Source organism: Ranitomeya variabilis, chromosome 2 (genome assembly GCF_051348905.1).
Source record: "Ranitomeya variabilis isolate aRanVar5 chromosome 2, aRanVar5.hap1, whole genome shotgun sequence".
Taxonomy (NCBI): domain Eukaryota; kingdom Metazoa; phylum Chordata; class Amphibia; order Anura; family Dendrobatidae; genus Ranitomeya; species Ranitomeya variabilis.
The window spans coordinates 444,786,885-444,806,662 of NC_135233.1; the positions used below are offsets into that span (position 1 = coordinate 444,786,885).

General features: G+C 45.0%; 1 long non-coding RNA gene across 4 annotated transcripts in view; it reads left to right on the forward strand.

Moving 5' to 3' along the window:
• The window catches only part of LOC143806536 (uncharacterized), a 273,894-nt gene extending 255,334 nt beyond the window's left edge, over positions 1-18,560 (forward strand). For 3 of the 4 annotated variants that reach the window (XR_013221499.1, XR_013221497.1, XR_013221496.1), the window contains 2 exons: positions 15,257-15,408; positions 17,445-18,560. This is a non-coding gene — a long non-coding RNA (uncharacterized LOC143806536). Of the gene's footprint in view, positions 1-15,256; positions 15,409-16,281; positions 16,462-17,444 lie in introns of those variants that run through there. The other variant, XR_013221498.1, reaches the window with a different exon arrangement.
• The last annotated feature ends 1,218 nt before the right edge of the window (positions 18,561-19,778 follow it).

Sequence of the window (19,778 nt, forward strand, 5' to 3'; positions counted from 1 at the left end):
CCAGCGGACCCCTAGCAGTGTCGGTCACCCTGACCGAATACCACAGGTGGCGTCACGAACACCGTACAAACAACTACACCCTTAAGTGGACGCCCCTCAGAAGGGCCACGGACCGGGTCGGGCCACCGTGACATTCCCAGAACCGAGAGAGACCCAGTACCGAGTACCCCACTGCCCTTACACGTGGGGGCGCTCCATCTTATTGTCTAAGGGTCACTTCCGTATTTCTGTCCTTCTGTCTTTCTGTCACGGATATTCATTGGTCTCCGCCTCTGTCTGTCATGGAATCCAAGTCGCTGATTGGTCTCGCCAGCTGCCTGTCATGGCTGCCGCGACCAATCAGCGACGGCCACAGTCCGATTAGTCCCTCCCTACTCCCCTGCAGTCAGTGCGGGGCGCCCGCTCCATACTCCCCTCCAGTCACCGCTCACACAAGGTTAATGCCGGCGGTAACGGACCGCGTTATGCCGCGGGTAACTCACTCTGTTACCGCCGCTATTAACCTTGTGTGACCAAATTTTTACTATTGATGCTGCCTATGCAGGGTCAATAGTAAAAACATCTAATGTTAAAAATTATTAAAAAATTAAAAATCATTATATACTCACCTTTCCCGCTCCTCGTGACACTCCGGTGACCGCTCCATGCAAGCGGCAGGTTCCGGTGGCAAGGATGGTCTGCGAGAAGGACCTGCCATGACGTCACGGTCATGTGACCGCGACGTCATCACAGGTCCTGCGCGAGAAGGACCTGCCGTGACGTCACGGTCATGTGACCGCGTCGTCATCACAGGTCCTGCGCGCCTGCGCGAGAAGTAGGCGACAGGACTATAAGGGGCCCTGGAAGGTGAGTATATGTTTATTTTTAATTTTTTAACCTGTGACATACGTGGCTGGGCAATATACTATGTAGCTGGGCAATATACTACGTGGCTGGGCAATATACTACGTGGCTCTGTGCTGTATACTTCGTCGCTGTGCAATATACTACGTGTCAACCAATAATGATAAACAATACACAGTGTGTCACAAATAACACCTGTGCTCATTAAGGGATTACTAACAAGAAATCCCATGCAAACACACCATATAGACCCTACAAAGAAACCTTGCACGAAACGGGATAATGTCAAACAGTAAACTTTATTAAAGACTACAATATTAAAAATGACAAATATAAAAAAGAGAAGGAAATGCTAATGAAGGTGACAGCTACACCATAGCCGCAGGTGAGAGGATAATGTTAAGCTATACTCAAAGGAAAAAAAAAAAAAACGGTCATAGCAAAGAAAGCAAGTGTGCTAGTAATATATGAAATAAATAACATTCAGCTGGTGAAAAACATCCAGCAAGCACATCCAAGCTAAATGCAAGACACTAAGAAACATTATTGCAGCATAATTACCTCAGACCTGCGGCGCCACCCCTACGCGCGTTTCGGCTTGTGTGCCTTCTTCCGGGGGATGTGCTTGCTGGATGTTTTTCACCAGCTGAATGTTATTTATGTTATGTTATGTTATGTCCACCGTTAGCTTATAAAAAAACCCCTAAAAAACCCCCAAAAAAACAGTCTCCTCACCTTACCAGCGCTCCACGCGGCGAGCTCCCTCCAGCAGCGCACACTCGCCGGCAACTGACAATGACGTCAGACGCCGGCGACGTGTGAGCTGTGGCCGACTTCAGCTGCCAGCCTCCAATTGGCTGGCTGGCGGCTGTTGTTAACTATTGAGGTGCGGGCGCACGCTCGCACCTCAATAGGAAAGCGCCGCAGCGCCGGAAGGGGCCCGGTGATCAGATGAGAAGGGGCCTGATGCGGACCCCCTCTCTCTGCCCACCGGGTCCGGGGGGCGGGGCACATAAATGCCGGCGGGCTGGGCATTCAGTCACACTCCGGCGGATTATCAGAGGGTCAATCTGCGGTGGCCCAGGGCCCCCCCAAGCCACTGGGCCCTGGGCTACAGCCCATATTGACCCTCTGATAATCCGCCCCTGATCTAGCTATTGCCCTATATCACTTCTCCCCAATGCCTCAAAACTACTGGAACAACATGTCCATCTTGAACTGTCCTCCCATCTCTCTTCCTGCTCCCTCTTCAACCGCTTACAATCTGGCTTCTGGTCACACCACTCCACCGAAACTGCCCTAACTAAGGTCACCAATGACCTATTAACCGCCAAGAGCAAGCGACACTACTCTGTCCTCCTCCTCCTGGACCTGTCCTCTGCCTTTGACACAGTGTACCATTCCCTATTATTACAGATCCTCTCATCCCTTGGCATCACAGACTTGGCTTTATCATGGATCTCGTCATACCTAACAGACCGGACATTCAGCGTCTCCCACTCACACACCACCTCCTCACCTCGACCCCTATCTGTCGGAGTCCCGCAAGGTTCAGTCCTAGGGCCCCTGCTCTTCTCCATTTACACCTTTGGCCTGGGACAGATCATAGAATGTCACGGCTTTCAGTATCACCACTATGCCGACGACACACAGATCTACATCTCTGGACCAGATATCACCACCCTACTAACCAGTATCCCTCAATGTCTGTCCACTATTTCATCCTTCTTCTCCGCTAGATTTCTAAAACTTAACATGGACAAAACAGAATTCATCATCTTTCCCCCATCTCATGTGACCCCCCAACGGACCTATCCATTACAGTAAACAGCTGCCCACTCTCCCCAGTCCCACAAGCTCGCTGCCTCGGGGTAATCCTTGACGCTGATCTCTCCTTCAAACCACATATCCAAGCCCTTTCCTCTTCCTGCCGCCTTCAACTCAAAAATATTTCACAAATCCGTACATTCCTCAACCAAGAATCTGCAAAAACCCTAGTCCATGCCCTCATCATCTCTCGCCTTGACTACTGCAACCTCCTGCTCTGTGGCCTGCCCTCGAACACTCTCGCACCCCTCCACTCTATTCTAAACTCTGCTGCCCGACTAATCCACCTGTCCCCCCCGCTATTCCCCGGCCTCTCCCCTGTGTCAGTCCCTTCACTGGCTCCCCATTGCCCAGAGACTCCAGTACAAAACCCTAACCATGACATACAAAGCCATCCACAACCTGTCTCCTCCATACATCTGTGACCTCGTCTCCCGGTACTTACCTGCACGCAACCTCCGATCCTCACAATATGTCCTTCTCTACTCCCCTCTTATCTCCTCTTCCCACAATTGCATACAAGATTTCTCTCGCGCACCACCCCTACTCTGGAACTCTCTACCACAACATATCAGACTCTCGCCTACCATCGAAACCTTCAAAATGAACCTGAAGACCTACCTCTTCCGACAAGCCTACAACCTGCAGTAACCACTGATAGACGAAACCGCTGCACAACCAGCTCTACCCTCACCTACTGTATCCTCACCCATCCCTTGTAGATTGTGAGCCCTCGCGGGCAGGGTCCTCTCTCCTCCTGTACCAGTTATGACTTGTATTGTTTAAGAATATTGTACTTGTTTTTACTATGTATACCCCTCCTCACATGTAAAGCGCCATGGAATAAATGGCGCAATAATAATAAATAATAATAATACTGTTTTGATCAAAAGTAGCATAAAAGCCATCCCGCCATCGACAAGGTGACCGTTTTGTCTGCCCTTATTCACACACTGAGGTCAACTCTGACACATGGTAAGGTTTATAATATTAGACAGCGTAGGACCGTCTCGATCAGGGTCACCTTGTTGACAGTGGGATGGCTTTTATGCTATTTTTTTATCAAAACAGTATTACGAAGACCCTGTGTTATTTAAATGCACTCTTGCTTTTTACTTTATTAATTACAGCAGGGTTTATATTTATTTTGTTTCTTGTAGGTTTTATATGCTTTATGGCCAAAGTGAACATGCGTTTATGTGCTGCGTCTATACCAACTTAAATGAAGTTCAATTTTTGTGTTTTTTGTTTGATGACAAAGTGTAGGATTTTACTGCAGACAATGATTTCTGTCTTATAGGGACTAAAACAACCTAATAATACACCGAACTCCAACCAAGTTAGATTTTTAGTCTCCAAATACATAAACCCCAAGAGTCAAATTTGTAATATGATGTTTGCATAGAAGAGCGGAGACCCGTAGCAAGAGCAGAAAACTAATCTATATTAATGAGCATAGTTTTAGAATGAGATGTTTTGTGTGTAGTATATACTGTCCTTGTGTACATCCTAGGGTGCACATACTTTTGCATCTGCACTAAATATAAACAATACATAAGACTTATAAGGTTGTTTGAAGATCATTATTATTGGCTGAACTCGTGAGATTTTCTAGAAGACTCTCATTTCTAGGTCACCTCTCCTTTCGTCAAAGGAATTGAGATTAAATTTTTCTCTTAATTGCAGGAGGTTTTTTTTTTATTCCTTTTTGCATTTTCTACTTCCAGATACAATTTCAAAAATCTATCATTTAACTGGAAAAGTGTCAATGTTCTGAATATGCATTCCGGGAGATGAAAAGGTGACGCGTGTCACTGACAATTATACCTTTGGTGATTTGTGATCAATTCCAGAGTTATAAATGGCAATTATGTGACGGGAGGGCATAAAGCATTGACCTTCACTATAGCTTAGCGGATGACATTAGGTGGCCGAGCTCATTTCTCATTCTTTCCAAAAGGCTGATAACACTAATAACATGTTCGAGAGGGACGCTGATATATTGGGTCGTGTAGGATTTGTCATCGAGCTTCAGGGACATGAAGGCAATGTATAGAATAGATGTCATCACATCTATTGCCGCGATCCTAAAAAGCAAGAGACAAGTCCAGGACTTCTGTGCTTAGAAGTCCAGTAGGCGGTCCTACTAGGTGAATGACAGCCTTCCCTGCTGGCCGCTTACCTGTCCAGTCTCAGAATGGGTTGGCGATGACCTACCATTGATTCCTTGGGTCCACTGTTCAGCTACATGCTAAACTAACCTGACCCTAGTACACAAATTTACTTTTGCTTCTATGTAATATTACCTTGCCTAGCTTGTTTAACCCCTTAATCCCCTTTGACGTACTATCCCGTCGAGGTGACCTGTGACTTGATTCCCAGTGACGGGATAGTACGTCATATGCGATCGGCCACGCTCACGGGGGGAGCGCGGCTGGTTGTCAGCTGATGATCGCAGCTGACATCCGGCACTATGTGCCAGGAGTGGTCACGGACCGCCCCTGGAACATTAACCCCCGGCACACTGCGATCAAACATGATCGCAGTGTTCCGGCGGCATAGGGAAGCATCGCGCAGGGAGAGGGCTCCCTGCGGGCTTCCCTGAGACACTCGGAGCAACGCGAAGTGATCGCGTTGCTCCGAGTGTCTCCTACCTTTTTCTCCCTGCAGGCCCCGGATCCAAAATGGCCGCGGGGCTGCATCCGGGTCCTGCAGGGAGGTGGCTTACCAGCGCCTGCTCAGAGCAAGCGCTGGTAAGCCTGCAGCCCTGCCTGTCAGATGTTGTTCCCATAAATAGATTTCTTTATCTAAATAATAATAAAAAAAGCAATAAAAGTACACATATTTAGTATCGCCGCGTCCGTAACGACCCCACCTATAAAACTGTCCTGCTAGTTAACCCCTTCAGTGAACGCGGTAAAAAAAAAAACCGAGGCAAAAAACAACGCTCTATTATCATTATCATACTGCCGAACAAAAAGTGGGATAACATGCGATCAAAAAGACGGATATAAATAACCATGGTACCACTAAAAACGTCATCTTGTCCCGCAAAAAACGAGCTGCCATACAGCATCATCAGCGAAAAAATAAAAAAGTTATAGACCTCAGAATAAAGCGATGCAAAAATAATTATTTTTTTCTATAAAATAGTTTTTATCGTATAAAAGCGCCAAAACATAAAAAAAATATAAATGAGGTATCGCTGTAATCGTACTGACCCAAACAATAAAACTGCTTTATCAATTTTACCAAACGTGGAACGGTATAAACGCCCCCCCAAAAAGAAATTCACGAATATCTGGTTTTTATTCATTCTGCCTCACAAAAATCGGAATAAAAAGCGATCAAAAAATGTCTTGTGCCCGAAAATGTTACCAATAAAAACTTCAACTCATCCTGCAAAAAACAAGACCTCACATGACTCTGTGGAACAAAATATGGAAAAATTATAGCTCTCAAAATGTGGAGACGCAAAAACTATTTTTTGCAATAAAAAGCGTCTTTTAGCCTGTGATGGCTGTCAAAGTAAATCAAACCCCCCTTCATCACCCCCTTAGTTAGGGAAAAATAATCAAATATAAAAAACTAGATTGTGGCCCGATTCTAACGCATCGGGTATTCTAGAATATGCATGTCCCCGTAGTATATGGACAATGATGATTCCAGAATTCGCGGCTGACTGTGCCCGTCGCTGATTGGTCGAGGCAACCTTTATGACATCATCGTCGCCATGGCAACCATTATGACATCTACGTCGATACTGTGCCCGTCACTGATTGGTCGAGGCGAATTTGCGGCAGACTGTGCGCGTCGCTGATTGGTCGAGGCAACCTTTATGACATCATCGTCGCATGCTGTGCCCGTCGCTGATTGGTCGAGGCCTGGCGGCCTCGACCAATCACAGACGCGGGATTTCCAGGACAGACAGACAGACAGAAAAACCCTTAGACAATTATATATATAGATTTATTTCAATTTTCCCATTAGGGTTAGTGTTGTGAATTTGGATTCTGGGCTCCCCCGGTGGCTACTGGTGGAATTGAACTGGTGTTGTCATCTTCTCTGTTCACCTGTTCCCATCAAGATGTGGGAGTCGCTATATAACCTTGCTGCTCTGTTAGTTGCTTGCCGGTCAACAATGTTATCAGAAGCCTCTCTGTGCTTGTTCCTGCTCCTAGACAACTACTAGATAAGTTGGACTCTTGTCCATGTTTGTTTTTGCATTTTTGTTCCAGTTCACAGCTGAAGTTTCGTTACTGTGTCTGGAAAGCTCTTGTGAACAGGAATTGCCACTCTGGTGTTATGAGTTAATGCCAGAGTTTTAAAGTAATTTCTGGATGGTGTTTTTATAGGGTTTTCAGCTGACCATGAAAGTGTCCTTTCTGTCTTCTGCTATGTAGTAAGTGGACCTCAAATTTGCTAAACCTATTTTCATACTACGTTTGTTGTTTCATCTTAATTCACCGCCAATACATGTGGGGGGCCTCTGTCTCCTTTCGGGGTATTTCTCTAGAGGTGAGCTAGGACTAATATTTTCCTCTGCTAGCATTATTTAGTCCTCCGGCTGGTGCTGGGCATCTAGAATCAACGTAGGCATGCTACCCGGCCACTGCTAGTTGTGCGTTAGGTTTAGTTCATGGTCAGCTCAGTTCCCATCTTCCAAGAGCTAGTTCCTATATATGCTTATGCTATGTTCTCTTGCCATTGAGAACATGACAGTTTGACCGGCCCACTAAAGGGTTAAAATCCTTGGCTGAGAAAGGAGAGAAATAAGAAGTCTGCTGAGAATTTTTTTTTTTTTTTTCTCCTTCTAATCTTTGAATGGCTCTGTGTCCACCTGTTTGTAATGGATCTTCAGAGTGTAACTGCAGGTTTGAATAATCTCGCCACGAAGGTACAAAATTTGCAAGACTTTGTTTGTCATGCACCTGTATCTGAGCCGAGAATTCCTTTGCCGGAATTTTTCTCGGGGAATAGATCTGGGTTTCAGAATTTTCGAAATAATTGCAAATTATTTTTGTCCCTGAAATTTCGCTCTGCCGGAGACCCTGCACAGCAGGTCAGGATTGTGATTTCCTTGCTCCGGGGCGACCCTCAAGACTGGGCTTTTTCATTGACACCAGGGGATCCTGCGTTGCTCAATGTGGATGCGTTTTTTCTGGCCTTGGGGTTGCTTTATGACGAACCTCATTTGGAGCTTCAGGCAGAAAAAACTTTGATGTCCCTATCTCAGGGGCAAGATGAAGCGGAAATTTACTGTCAAAGATTCCGTAAATGGTCTGTGCTTACTCAGTGGAATGAGTGCGCCCTGGCGGCGACTTTCAGAGAGGGTCTCTCTGATGCCATTAAGGATGTTATGGTGGGGTTCCCTGTGCCTGCGGGTCTGAATGAGTCCATGACAATGGCTATTCAGATCGATAGGCGTTTGCGGGAGCGCAAACCAGTGCACCATCTGGCGGTGTCCACTGAGAAGTCGCCAGAGAGTATGCAGTGTGATAGAATTCTGTCCCGAAGCGAGCGGCAGAATTTTAGACGGAAGAATGGGTTGTGTTTCTATTGTGGTGATTCTACTCATGTTATATCAGCATGCTCTAAGCGAACTAAAAAGCTTGATAAATCTGTTTCCATTTGCACCTTACCGTCTAAGTTTATTCTATCTGTGACCCTGATTTGCTCTTTGTCATCTATTACTACGGACGCCTATGTCGACTCTGGCGCCGCTTTGAGTCTTATGGATTGGTCCTTTGCCAAACGCTGTGGGTATGATTTAGAGCCTTTGGAGACTCTTATTCCTCTGAAGGGGATTGACTCCACCCCATTGGCTAATAATAAACCACAATACTGGACACAAGTAACTATGCTTATTAATCCGGATCACCAGGAGATTATTCGCTTTCTGGTGCTGCATAATCTACATGATGATTTGGTGCTAGGATTGCCTTGGCTGCAATCTCACAACCCAGTCCTCGACTGGAAAGCTATGTCTGTGTTGAGCTGGGGATGTAAGGGGGCTCATGGGGATGTACCTGTGGTTTCCATTTCATCATCTATTCCCTCTGAAATTCCTGAGTTCCTGTCTGACTATCGTGACGTCTTTGAAGAGTCCAAGCTTGGTTCATTACCTCCGCACCGAGAGTGCGATTGTGCCATAGATTTAATCCCGGGTAGTAAATACCCAAAGGGTCGTTTATTTAATCTGTCTGTGCCTGAACATGCTGCTATGCGAGAATATATAAAGGAGTCCTTGGAAAAGGGACATATTCGTCCATCGTCATCTCCCTTAGGAGCCGGTTTTTTCTTTGTGTCAAAAAAAGACGGCTCTTTGAGACCATGTATCGATTATCGGCTTTTGAATAAAATCACTGTAAAATATCAATACCCATTGCCGTTGCTGACTGATTTGTTTGCTCGCATAAAGGGGGCCAAGTGGTTCTCTAAGATTGACCTTCGTGGGGCGTATAATTTGGTGCGAATCAGGCAGGGGGATGAGTGGAAAACCGCATTTAATACGCCCGAGGGCCACTTTGAGTATTTAGTGATGCCTTTTGGTCTTTCAAATGCTCCGTCAGTTTTCCAGTCCTTTATGCATGATATTTTTCGCGATTATTTGGATAAATTTATGATTGTGTATCTGGATGATATTCTGATTTTTTCGGATGACTGGGACTCTCATGTCCAGCAAGTCAGGAGGGTTTTCCAGGTTTTGCGGTCTAATTCTTTGTGTGTGAAGGGTTCTAAGTGTGTTTTTGGGGTACAGAGGATTTCCTTTTGGGGATATATTTTTTCTCCCTCTTCCATTGAAATGGATCCTGTCAAGGTTCAAGCTATTTGTGATTGGACGCAGCCCTCTTCTCTTAAGAGTCTTCAGAAATTTTTGGGCTTTGCTAACTTCTATCGTCGATTTATTGCTGGTTTTTCGGATATTGCTAAGCCATTGACCGATTTGACTAAGAAGGGTGCTGATGTTGCTGATTGGTCCCCTGACGCTGTGGAGGCCTTTCGGGAGCTTAAGCGCCGTTTTTCCTCTGCCCCTGTGTTGCGTCAGCCTGATGTTGCTCTACCTTTTCAGGTTGAGGTCGACGCTTCTGAGATCGGAGCTGGGGCAGTGTTGTCGCAGAAAAGTTCTGACTGCTCCGTGATGAGGCCTTGTGCCTTCTTTTCCCGTAAATTTTCGCCCGCTGAGCGGAATTATGATGTTGGGAATCGGGAGCTTTTGGCCATGAGGTGGGCTTTTGAGGAGTGGCGCCATTGGCTTGAGGGGGCCAGACATCAGGTGGTGGTATTGACTGACCACAAAAACTTGATTTATTTTGAGACCGCCAGGCGCCTGAATCCTAGACAGGCGCGCTGGTCATTATTTTTCTCTCGGTTTAATTTTGTGGTGTCATACCTACCGGGTTCTAAGAATGTTAAGGCGGATGCCCTTTCTAGGAGTTTTGAGCCTGACTCGCCTGGTAACTCTGAGCCCACAGGTATCCTTAAGGATGGAGTGGCATTGTCAGCCGTTTCTCCAGACCTGCGGCGGGCCTTGCAGGAGTTTCAGGCGGATAGACCGGATCGTTGCCCACCTGATAAACTGTTTGTTCCTGATGATTGGACCAGTAGAGTCATCTCTGAGGTTCATTCTTCTGCGTTGGCAGGTCATCCTGGCATTTTTGGTACCAGGGATTTGGTGGCAAGGTCCTTCTGGTGGCCTTCCCTGTCACGAGATGTGCGAGGCTTTGTGCAGTCTTGTGACGTTTGTGCTCGGGCCAAGCCTTGTTGCTCTCGGGCTAGTGGATTATTGTTGCCCTTGCCTATTCCTAAGAGGCCTTGGACGCACATCTCGATGGATTTTATTTCAGATCTGCCTGTTTCTCAGAAGATGTCTGTCATCTGGGTGGTGTGTGACCGTTTCTCTAAGATGGTCCATTTGGTTCCTCTGCCCAAGTTGCCTTCTTCTTCCGAGTTGGTTCCTCTGTTTTTTCAAAATGTTGTTCGTTTGCATGGTATTCCTGAGAATATCATTTCTGACAGAGGGACCCAATTCGTGTCTAGATTTTGGCGGGCATTCTGTGCTAGGATGGGCATAGATTTATCTTTTTCGTCCGCTTTCCATCCTCAGACGAATGGCCAGACCGAGCGGACTAATCAGACCCTGGAGACATATCTGAGGTGTTTTGTGTCTGCTGACCAGGATGATTGGGTTGCTTTTTTGCCATTGGCGGAGTTCGCTCTCAATAATCGGGCCAGCTCTGCCACTTTGGTGTCCCCGTTTTTCTGTAATTCGGGGTTTCATCCTCGATTTTCCTCTGGTCAGGTGGAAACTTCGGATTGTCCTGGAGTGGATGCTGTGGTGGAGAGATTGCATCAGATCTGGGGGCTGGTGGTGGACAATTTGAGGTTGTCCCAGGAGAAGACTCAGCTTTTTGCCAACCGCCACCGTCGTGTTGGTCCTCGGCTTTGTGTTGGGGATTTGGTGTGGTTGTCTTCTCGTTTTGTCCCTATGAGGGTCTCTTCTCCTAAGTTTAAGCCTCGGTTCATCGGCCCGTATAAGATATTGGAGATTCTTAACCCTGTTTCCTTCCGTTTGGACCTCCCTGCATCCTTTTCTATTCATAACGTTTTTCATCGGTCATTATTGCGCAGGTATGAGGTACCGGTTGTGCCTTCCGTTGAGCCTCCTGCTCCGGTGTTGGTTGAGGGTGAGTTGGAGTACGTTGTGGAGAAAATCTTAGACTCTCGTGTTTCCAGACGGAGACTCCAGTATCTGGTCAAGTGGAAGGGATACGGCCAGGAGGATAATTCTTGGGTGAATGCATCTGATGTTCATGCCTCTGATCTGGTTCGTGCCTTTCATAGGGCCCATCCTGATCGCCCTGGTGGTTCTGGTGAGGGTTCGGTGCCCCCTCCTTGAGGGGGGGGTACTGTTGTGAATTTGGATTCTGGGCTCCCCCGGTGGCTACTGGTGGAATTGAACTGGTGTTGTCATCTTCTCTGTTCACCTGTTCCCATCAAGATGTGGGAGTCGCTATATAACCTTGCTGCTCTGTTAGTTGCTTGCCGGTCAACAATGTTATCAGAAGCCTCTCTGTGCTTGTTCCTGCTCCTAGACAACTACTAGATAAGTTGGACTCTTGTCCATGTTTGTTTTTGCATTTTTGTTCCAGTTCACAGCTGAAGTTTCGTTACTGTGTCTGGAAAGCTCTTGTGAACAGGAATTGCCACTCTGGTGTTATGAGTTAATGCCAGAGTTTTAAAGTAATTTCTGGATGGTGTTTTTATAGGGTTTTCAGCTGACCATGAAAGTGTCCTTTCTGTCTTCTGCTATGTAGTAAGTGGACCTCAAATTTGCTAAACCTATTTTCCTACTACGTTTGTTGTTTCATCTTAATTCACCGCCAATACATGTGGGGGGCCTCTGTCTCCTTTCGGGGTATTTCTCTAGAGGTGAGCTAGGACTAATATTTTCCTCTGCTAGCATTATTTAGTCCTCCGGCTGGTGCTGGGCATCTAGAATCAACGTAGGCATGCTACCCGGCCACTGCTAGTTGTGCGTTAGGTTTAGTTCATGGTCAGCTCAGTTCCCATCTTCCAAGAGCTAGTTCCTATATATGCTTATGCTATGTTCTCTTGCCATTGAGAACATGACAGGTTAGGGCTAGGGTTAGGGTTAGGGCTAGGGTTAGGGCTAGGATTGGGTCCAGGGTTAGAGCTAGGGTTAGGGTTTCAGTTAGAATTGGGATTTAGGCACATCAGGGGCTCTCAAAACACGACATAGTGCCTGATCTCAATACCAGCCAATTCTGCGTTGAAAAAGTAAAACAGTGCTCCTTCCCTTCCGAGCTCTCCTGTGCGCTCAAACAGGGGTTTACCCCAACATATGGGGTATCAGCGTACTCAGGACAAATTGGACAACAACGTTTGATGTCCAATTTCTCCTGTTACCCTTGGGAAAATACAAAACTGGGGGCTAAAAAAATAATTTTTGTGGGAAAAAAATAATTTTTATTTTCACGGCTCTGCGTTATAAACTGTAGTGAAAGACTTGGGGGTTCAAAGCTCTTACAACACATCTAGATAAGTTCCTAAGGGGGTCTACTTTCCAAAATGGTGTCACTTGTGGGGGGTTTTAATGTTTAGGCATATCAGGGGCTCTCCAAACGAGACATTGTGTCCCATCTCAATTCCAGTCAATTTTGCATTGAAAAGTCAAATGGCGCTCCTTCCCTTCCGAGCTCTGCCATGCGCCCAAACAGTGGTTTACCCCACATATGGGGTATCAGCGTACTCAGGACAAATTGTACAACTTTTGGGGTCCAATTTCTTCTCTTACCCTTGGGAAAATAAAGAATTGGGGGCGAAAAGATCATTTTTGTGAAAAAATATGATTTGTTATTTTTACGGCTCTGCATTATAAACTTCTGTGAAGCACTTGGTGGGTCAAAGTGTTCACCACACATCTAGATAAGTTCCTTAGGGGGTCTACTTTCCAAAATGGTGTCACTTGTGGGGGGTTTCAATGTTTAGGCACATCAGGGCTCTCCAAACGCAACATGGCGTCCCATCTCAATTCCAGTTAATTTTGCATTGAAAAGTCAAATAGCACTCCTTCCTTTCTGAGCTCTGCCAACAGTGGTTTGCGGTGGGTCCTGGTCGTCGCAGTGGTATTGCTTTCCTCTTGGGGAGAGTGATGCTACGTTTGGAGACAAAAGAAGGATAACTGCATCCAGGTATCACAAACATGCAACACATTTCACACTCCAGGCCACCAGGGGGAGCTCTTGCTCCTATTAGGTCACTCCCCACATTGGTAAAACTGGTCGCCTGTAGGGAAAGTTAGTCAGTTGCTGGCTGAGCTCCGCTCAGTGAGTTGGTCCCTGACAGGGGTGTGATCCTGTCAGAGAACAAAGAAGAAGGACACAGAGCTGTGCATGCCCTCAGAGCTGCAGCTCCTAGAAAGAGACATCGAAGGCAGAACTGTATTGCAGAGAGGGTGAAGGAAGTCGTAGTAAAGGAGTGGATACTAGGAGGGGACCAGCCCTACACAGGCTGCCTCCTTCTGAGGCGCAGAAGCCCGGTAGCCAGAACACCAAGGGAGCAACGACCCTTTATGCCTTGCTCCAGAGACCAACAGGGCAGCTAATTTCATGTTACCTGTCTGCCCTACACCCAGGAGGCATGGTGGCACCCCTTAGAGGCTGGGGCATGATAGAGTCCCTATAAACCGCCTCAAGCCACCAGTCATACGGGTTTGTCCTATCCTATACGGGGGACAGAGAGAGACACTACATCTGTGAGGACCTTATGTGAAGCCTTAGGCAGTAAGGAACTACAATACCACGGCGCTAGAGGAAGGCTACTGATTTCCACCTGGACAAGGGGACTCTGGACTTGCCTCCAAACCGGCCGGACTCTGCCTGCTCTGTGATCTGGTGCCCTGGACTGTGGATGCTGAAGTCTTCAGTAAAGGTACAGAGACTGCAACCTTGTGTCCTCGTTCTTCACCGCGACTCTCACCATCCACCATCTACATACTGGGAAGCCCTGGGGACATACTTCACCTGTGGGAAGTTATACCATCTAGCTGCCATAACATCACCCCAGCGGACCCCTTAAAGCAGCGTCGGTCACCCTGACCGAATACAACAGGTGGTGTCACGAACATTCCCCTTAAAGACCTTTCCCTTTTACACGGACGTCCCAGGGCCACGGACCGGGTCAGCCACCGTGACATCCCCCCTGTGAACCGAAGGACCTGGTACCGAGTACCCCATGGCCCCATGGGGGCGATCCAGGTTTACCCCCACATATGGGCTATCGGGGTACTCAGGACAAATTGTACAACAACTTTTGGGGTCCATTTTCTCCTGTTACCCTTGGTAAAATAAATCAAATTGGAGCTGAAGTAAATTTTGTGTGAAAAAAAGTTAAATGTTCATTTTTATTTAAACATTCCAAAAATTCCTGTGAAACACCTGAAGGGTTAATAAACTTCTTGAATGTGGTTTTGAGCACCTTGAGGGGTGCAGTTTTTAGAATGGTGTCACACTTGGGTATTTTCTATCATATAGACCCCTCAAAATGACTTCAAATTAGATGTTGTCCCTAAAAAAAAAAATGGTGTTGTAAAAATGAGAAATTGCTGGTAAACTTTTCACCCTTATAACTCCCTAACAAAAAAAAATGTTGGTTCCAAAATTGTGCTGATGTAAAGTAGACATGTGGGAAATGTTACTTATTAAGTATTTTGTGTGACATATCTCTGTGATTTAAGGGCATAAAAATGCAAAGTTGGAAAATTGCGAAGTTTTCAAAATTTTCGTCAAATTTCCATTTTTTTCACAAATAAACGCAAGTCTTATTGAAGAAATTTTACCACTATCATGAAGTACAATATGTCACGAGAAAACAGTATCAGAATAATCAGAATCCGTTGAAGCGTTCCAGAGTTATAACCTCATAAAGGGACAGTGGTCAGAATTGTAAAAATTGGCCTGGTCATTAACGTGCAAACCACCCTTGGGGCTTAAGGGGTTAATGAATGATTTCTGCAAATTGTGAATCAACTGTAATAGCACTACTCATTAGCAATTTTTCACAGGGGCGACCTACTGGAGGATTCTCCTGTGAGCCAGTCCAAGCCTGAATGCATCTTGTGCTCCATGAGTCTTCTTCAACTCTTGACGTGGGGCTTCTGGTACTGATTAGGCATCAAAACAAGCGGTGCTGCATCTACGGCAGGTGAACGGCAAGGTAAGTGTTTTTTAATGCCATGTTAATTAAATTGTGGTCTAAAGAGACCCAAAAGGTTAATAAGAAACATTAGATTCACATCGAATAACTTCAATGCAAATCGATTTTCCTGGCGAAATTCGAGCGAACTCCCAAATTTGAGTTTCAGCCATTTTGCTCACTATTTCCATACCTTTATTCTCCTAATCAGACGTATTCCCAATTATATTGTTAGAGGTATGCTATAACATAAGATCGGAGAGCCCCTTTAAATGACAATTTGGGTATAGCAGCAAACAGGAATGCTCAAGCACAAGTTTTTCTTTCTCAACATGAATTTTGGAGTAGAATCTGCTCCAAAATGCACTTGATGAAAAAACTCTTTGAATAAACTTCCCATTCATTTTAATGGGAAAACACGCCCTCAGTGCACATGTTACTATTCCATGCAGAAATAGAAGTAACCTGTCATTTCTCGAGGCTTTTGTGCTTGATATAAAAACTCCAAATTTGACTACTGATTCTATAGAAAAAGAAAACAATACCCCAATGACAAAAAAAAAACCATTATAACAAGAACAGCAAAAAATGGACTGTTAACAGCAGCTTTGGAAAAATGGCTACACCTATAAACATACCTGTAAAATAGATTAAAAGAAAGTAAAAAAAATTATTCGAAGGAAAAAAAAGTAATTAAAGGGGTTGTCCACTATTCAGACAACCGATACTGATCCCTATGTTTCCCCCTTGAAAAATAATAACACTTATACTCACCTCCGGAGCTGGTATCATTCCAGCAGTGTCATCACTAGATTTCCCGGGGATTGTGTGACATTGTCATGTCACGCAATCCCTGCAGCCAATGAACACTGGATTCACTCTCTTCTCCTACAGATGAATCACAGCATCCGGAGTAAGAAAACATGAGCAGCTTCCACTTCTTCAAGATTTATGTCATTTGTACGAAGGAAGGAGAGTGAAGTCAGCGCTGATTGGCTGCAGAGATTGCGTGACGTAACAATGTTACCTAATACCAGGGAGACCCAGTGCGACACCGCTTCAATGTCACCGATACCAGAAGTGAGTATATGTGTTATTATTTTACAAGGGGGAAACACAGAGCTCGAGAAAGGGTTGTCCGAGTAGTGGAAACTCCTTTAATAACAGTATATAGAAAGTATTGGCCACGGCACTCAGGGATTCTTGGGAGGTGCTCAAGTAGGGGATCCAACCCGTAGTAGCAAATATAATAATTCTTGGCACTCAGGAGAAATTTGTAGAATGATTCAAAAAGTAGATTTTTATTCTAGTGCATCCAGCAGCCCCGGGAGCTCCCTCCTGCACAGCAGCGCAGCGTCCTCTCCACCCCTGACAGCGGCAACATCCAGCGCTCCTCATTTTGCGAGTATCTCGCATTACCACAAGCGCCTATACTGCCGTCCAGTGCTTTCAGACGCATTGCTCTCCCGCTCCTCGGCTACATACACAGTGTGTGACTCATACACACTACCAGTGTCCTCCAGCATTTGACAACTATATCTGATGAAGGTCTCAGTTGTCGAGACCGAAAACGTTTATATGTTGAGCTGGATGCACTAGAATAAAAATCTACTTTTTGAATCATTCTACAAATTTCTCCTGAGTGCCAAGAATTATTATATTTCCTTTAATAACAGTGTTTGTTTTATCAAGGGGTTAAAGATTATGGGCACCTTTAATAAGGAAAAATGTGATTTTTACTTACAGTATGTTAATAATTTAGTCAATAAAATTTCAGTTTGCAATTTTCATACCTACTTTAATATTCAGGCCCTTGATATAGAGTTTACAGCCTGATCCAAGATTCAGATTTTTCTCTTCTGGGAGTGTCTCTCCCTGTAATATAGGCTGGATGTGATGTATGTGTGTATCCAGCGTGCTGCTGTCTTCATCAGCTCATATACAGTATCAGCACAGCTTCATTCCTGCCCTTTTCCCTCTTTATACACTTCCCTCCTGTTCTGCAGTCTGTTTTCTCTGCCTTTAGTGAGATGCTTTCTCCCCTCTCCATGCTGTAGATATTCACATACAACCCCTTCTTCCCGACGATGGTGAGATCCCTAACACTGAGAGGAGGGAAGAAGAGAGTGGAGAGTTGTCAGGAGCAGAGGGACTGACTGATAAAGGACTTATATATTCTGCAGCAAAAAATGCTAGAACATTTTTAATTGAGACTATTTTGAAAGTTGGTTTACTTTGCATTAAGGAAGAAAAAAATAAAACTAAAGCTGTGTGCCGTTTCTCTATGCTTCGGAATGCTTCTAAAACAAGACTGTGTAATATGGAGAGGCAGTGTATTATATAGCAGATAGATTTATCTGTGACCACATTTAATAGAGGTCAACTTAAATAGGAACTCCGCCCTAGAAATCCCCTGGGGAAGCATTAAGAAGATAATTTTTCCGATAAATATAACTCAGCTATGAACATGCTGTAACTCAATAAGACCTCGCCTTTAAATCAATGCAAAAGTTTTCTTATTCCTCTCCGGATTAAATTCTTTTCTCCCCGTCATAAATTGCTGCGGAGATTGGACTATTACTCTGAACAAAGAACTACTCCCCCCTCCCTCCTCCTCCGTCTTGGGTCCAATTCTTCCCCATAAGAAGGAAATGTAAATTCTTCACTTCTTGAGATGCTGAAAAGACTTCCAAGCAGATTTAGTGGTAAATGAACGCAGCTTAAAAATGCAGTCTTTAACAAGGAGGGTCCGGACCTCGCCGAACGAGACACATTTTTTAACGCCACCATCACAATCAATCGGGAGACAACCAGATAGAATCTTCTGTAAAGAAGAGAGAAAGCGTCGGGGAATAAAGATCTGCATGATCAAAGTGAAGGATGTGGAGCGCCGCGCCGGAATATAAATAAAGAGACTGACTGCGAAATCCATTTTCTACTTGGATGATTTTCGCTTGGAACACATTGAGACTCCGGAGGTGTTGAGCACCAATCACAAACAGCAGAAAGATTGATTATCGTAATGGCGCCTATGAATACGGCGACGGCTGATGAATGTGACGAGGACGCGCCACTCCGCTCACGGCGTGATCTAGCATTTTAAGATGGAGGCGACTTCCAGACTAACCTTCATCAGCCAATCTCTTTTGCAATTACATATCGGGGCTGTAGGATCCATGTGGGGTGAAAATTAGTCCCATACGATAAGCCGAGGCTCCGATCGGGGGATCGATAAAGACATTTATTTATATGTCATGGGGTGACCGGACTGACCCCAAGATTTATAAGATTGATAATAATATGTGCTGGAAAAAGTTAGACACATGGAAATATCTATAGAAACAATGGAGTCAAAAAGTGTTTCTTAAGGGATTTTCCATCCAATAAATATATTTTTCTTAAGGGCTCAATTTGATTAAAAAACCCCTCAAAGAAGTAATACTCTTAATGATTTCTCTGTTTTCTGGTCCTGTCTCAGCTAAACATTGGTTATGAGAAGCCATTTTTTGTGTGTTCAGACTGATCAGGTTAGAACTGGAACAGGAGCTGAGGGATTTTAGAGTGGATGAGCACATTACATGTTGTATTTCTTTAAAGAGTAATTAAACTTTTTTTATTTAGCTATCTTTTTTATTTAGCTATCCTCTAGGCATTGCAAAGTTATGCATTTTTGCAATATAATTTATCTTTTTTTTTTTTTTTTTGGGGGGGGGGTTCATGTGACCAGCCAGCTCTTACTTTAGAAGATGCTTTTAACTGCTGCTCTGTAAGATTGGTAATATTAGGCTCACATGGTGAGGTGGATCCTCCAAGGTCCGAGTGGGCCCATAGGCAACAGGTGTCAGTGCAGCAGGCAGATGAGGTACAGGTAGCAGAGGTACTGAAGACCACAGGTGGATAGGAGACCGGGAAGCAGGTGGTGGAGTTTTTGCAGACAGCAGACAGACGAGACCAGGAAGAAGTAGCAGAGGGGTAGAATTGTCATGTCTCTTCGGACATGTTTATTCACTTTGGTGTACACCACCAAAAAGACTGTAGATTAGTGGGAAGGGAAGAAGGGAAGGATAACAGTAATACACTGTACTGTTTGACCATAATCCCCATGGAGATTAAACTAATATGGTCAAACAGTACAGTGTATTATTAACTCATACATGAAAATTAATATCTAATTGCGATGTGTAATTTGAGATAGGTAGATTCCCCACACAACATATGGGATTGTTTTGTACCCAGTATTTAATAACCTGACTTATATTATAAGGGACAATGGTTGGGTTTTCAAATTGATTATAAACTATCCTTTCACACCGAGCATATCGTTGGGATCTTGTGGGTCATGACTGTGACTACAACCCATAGCTGTGACCTTTTATACATCTAAATGATGT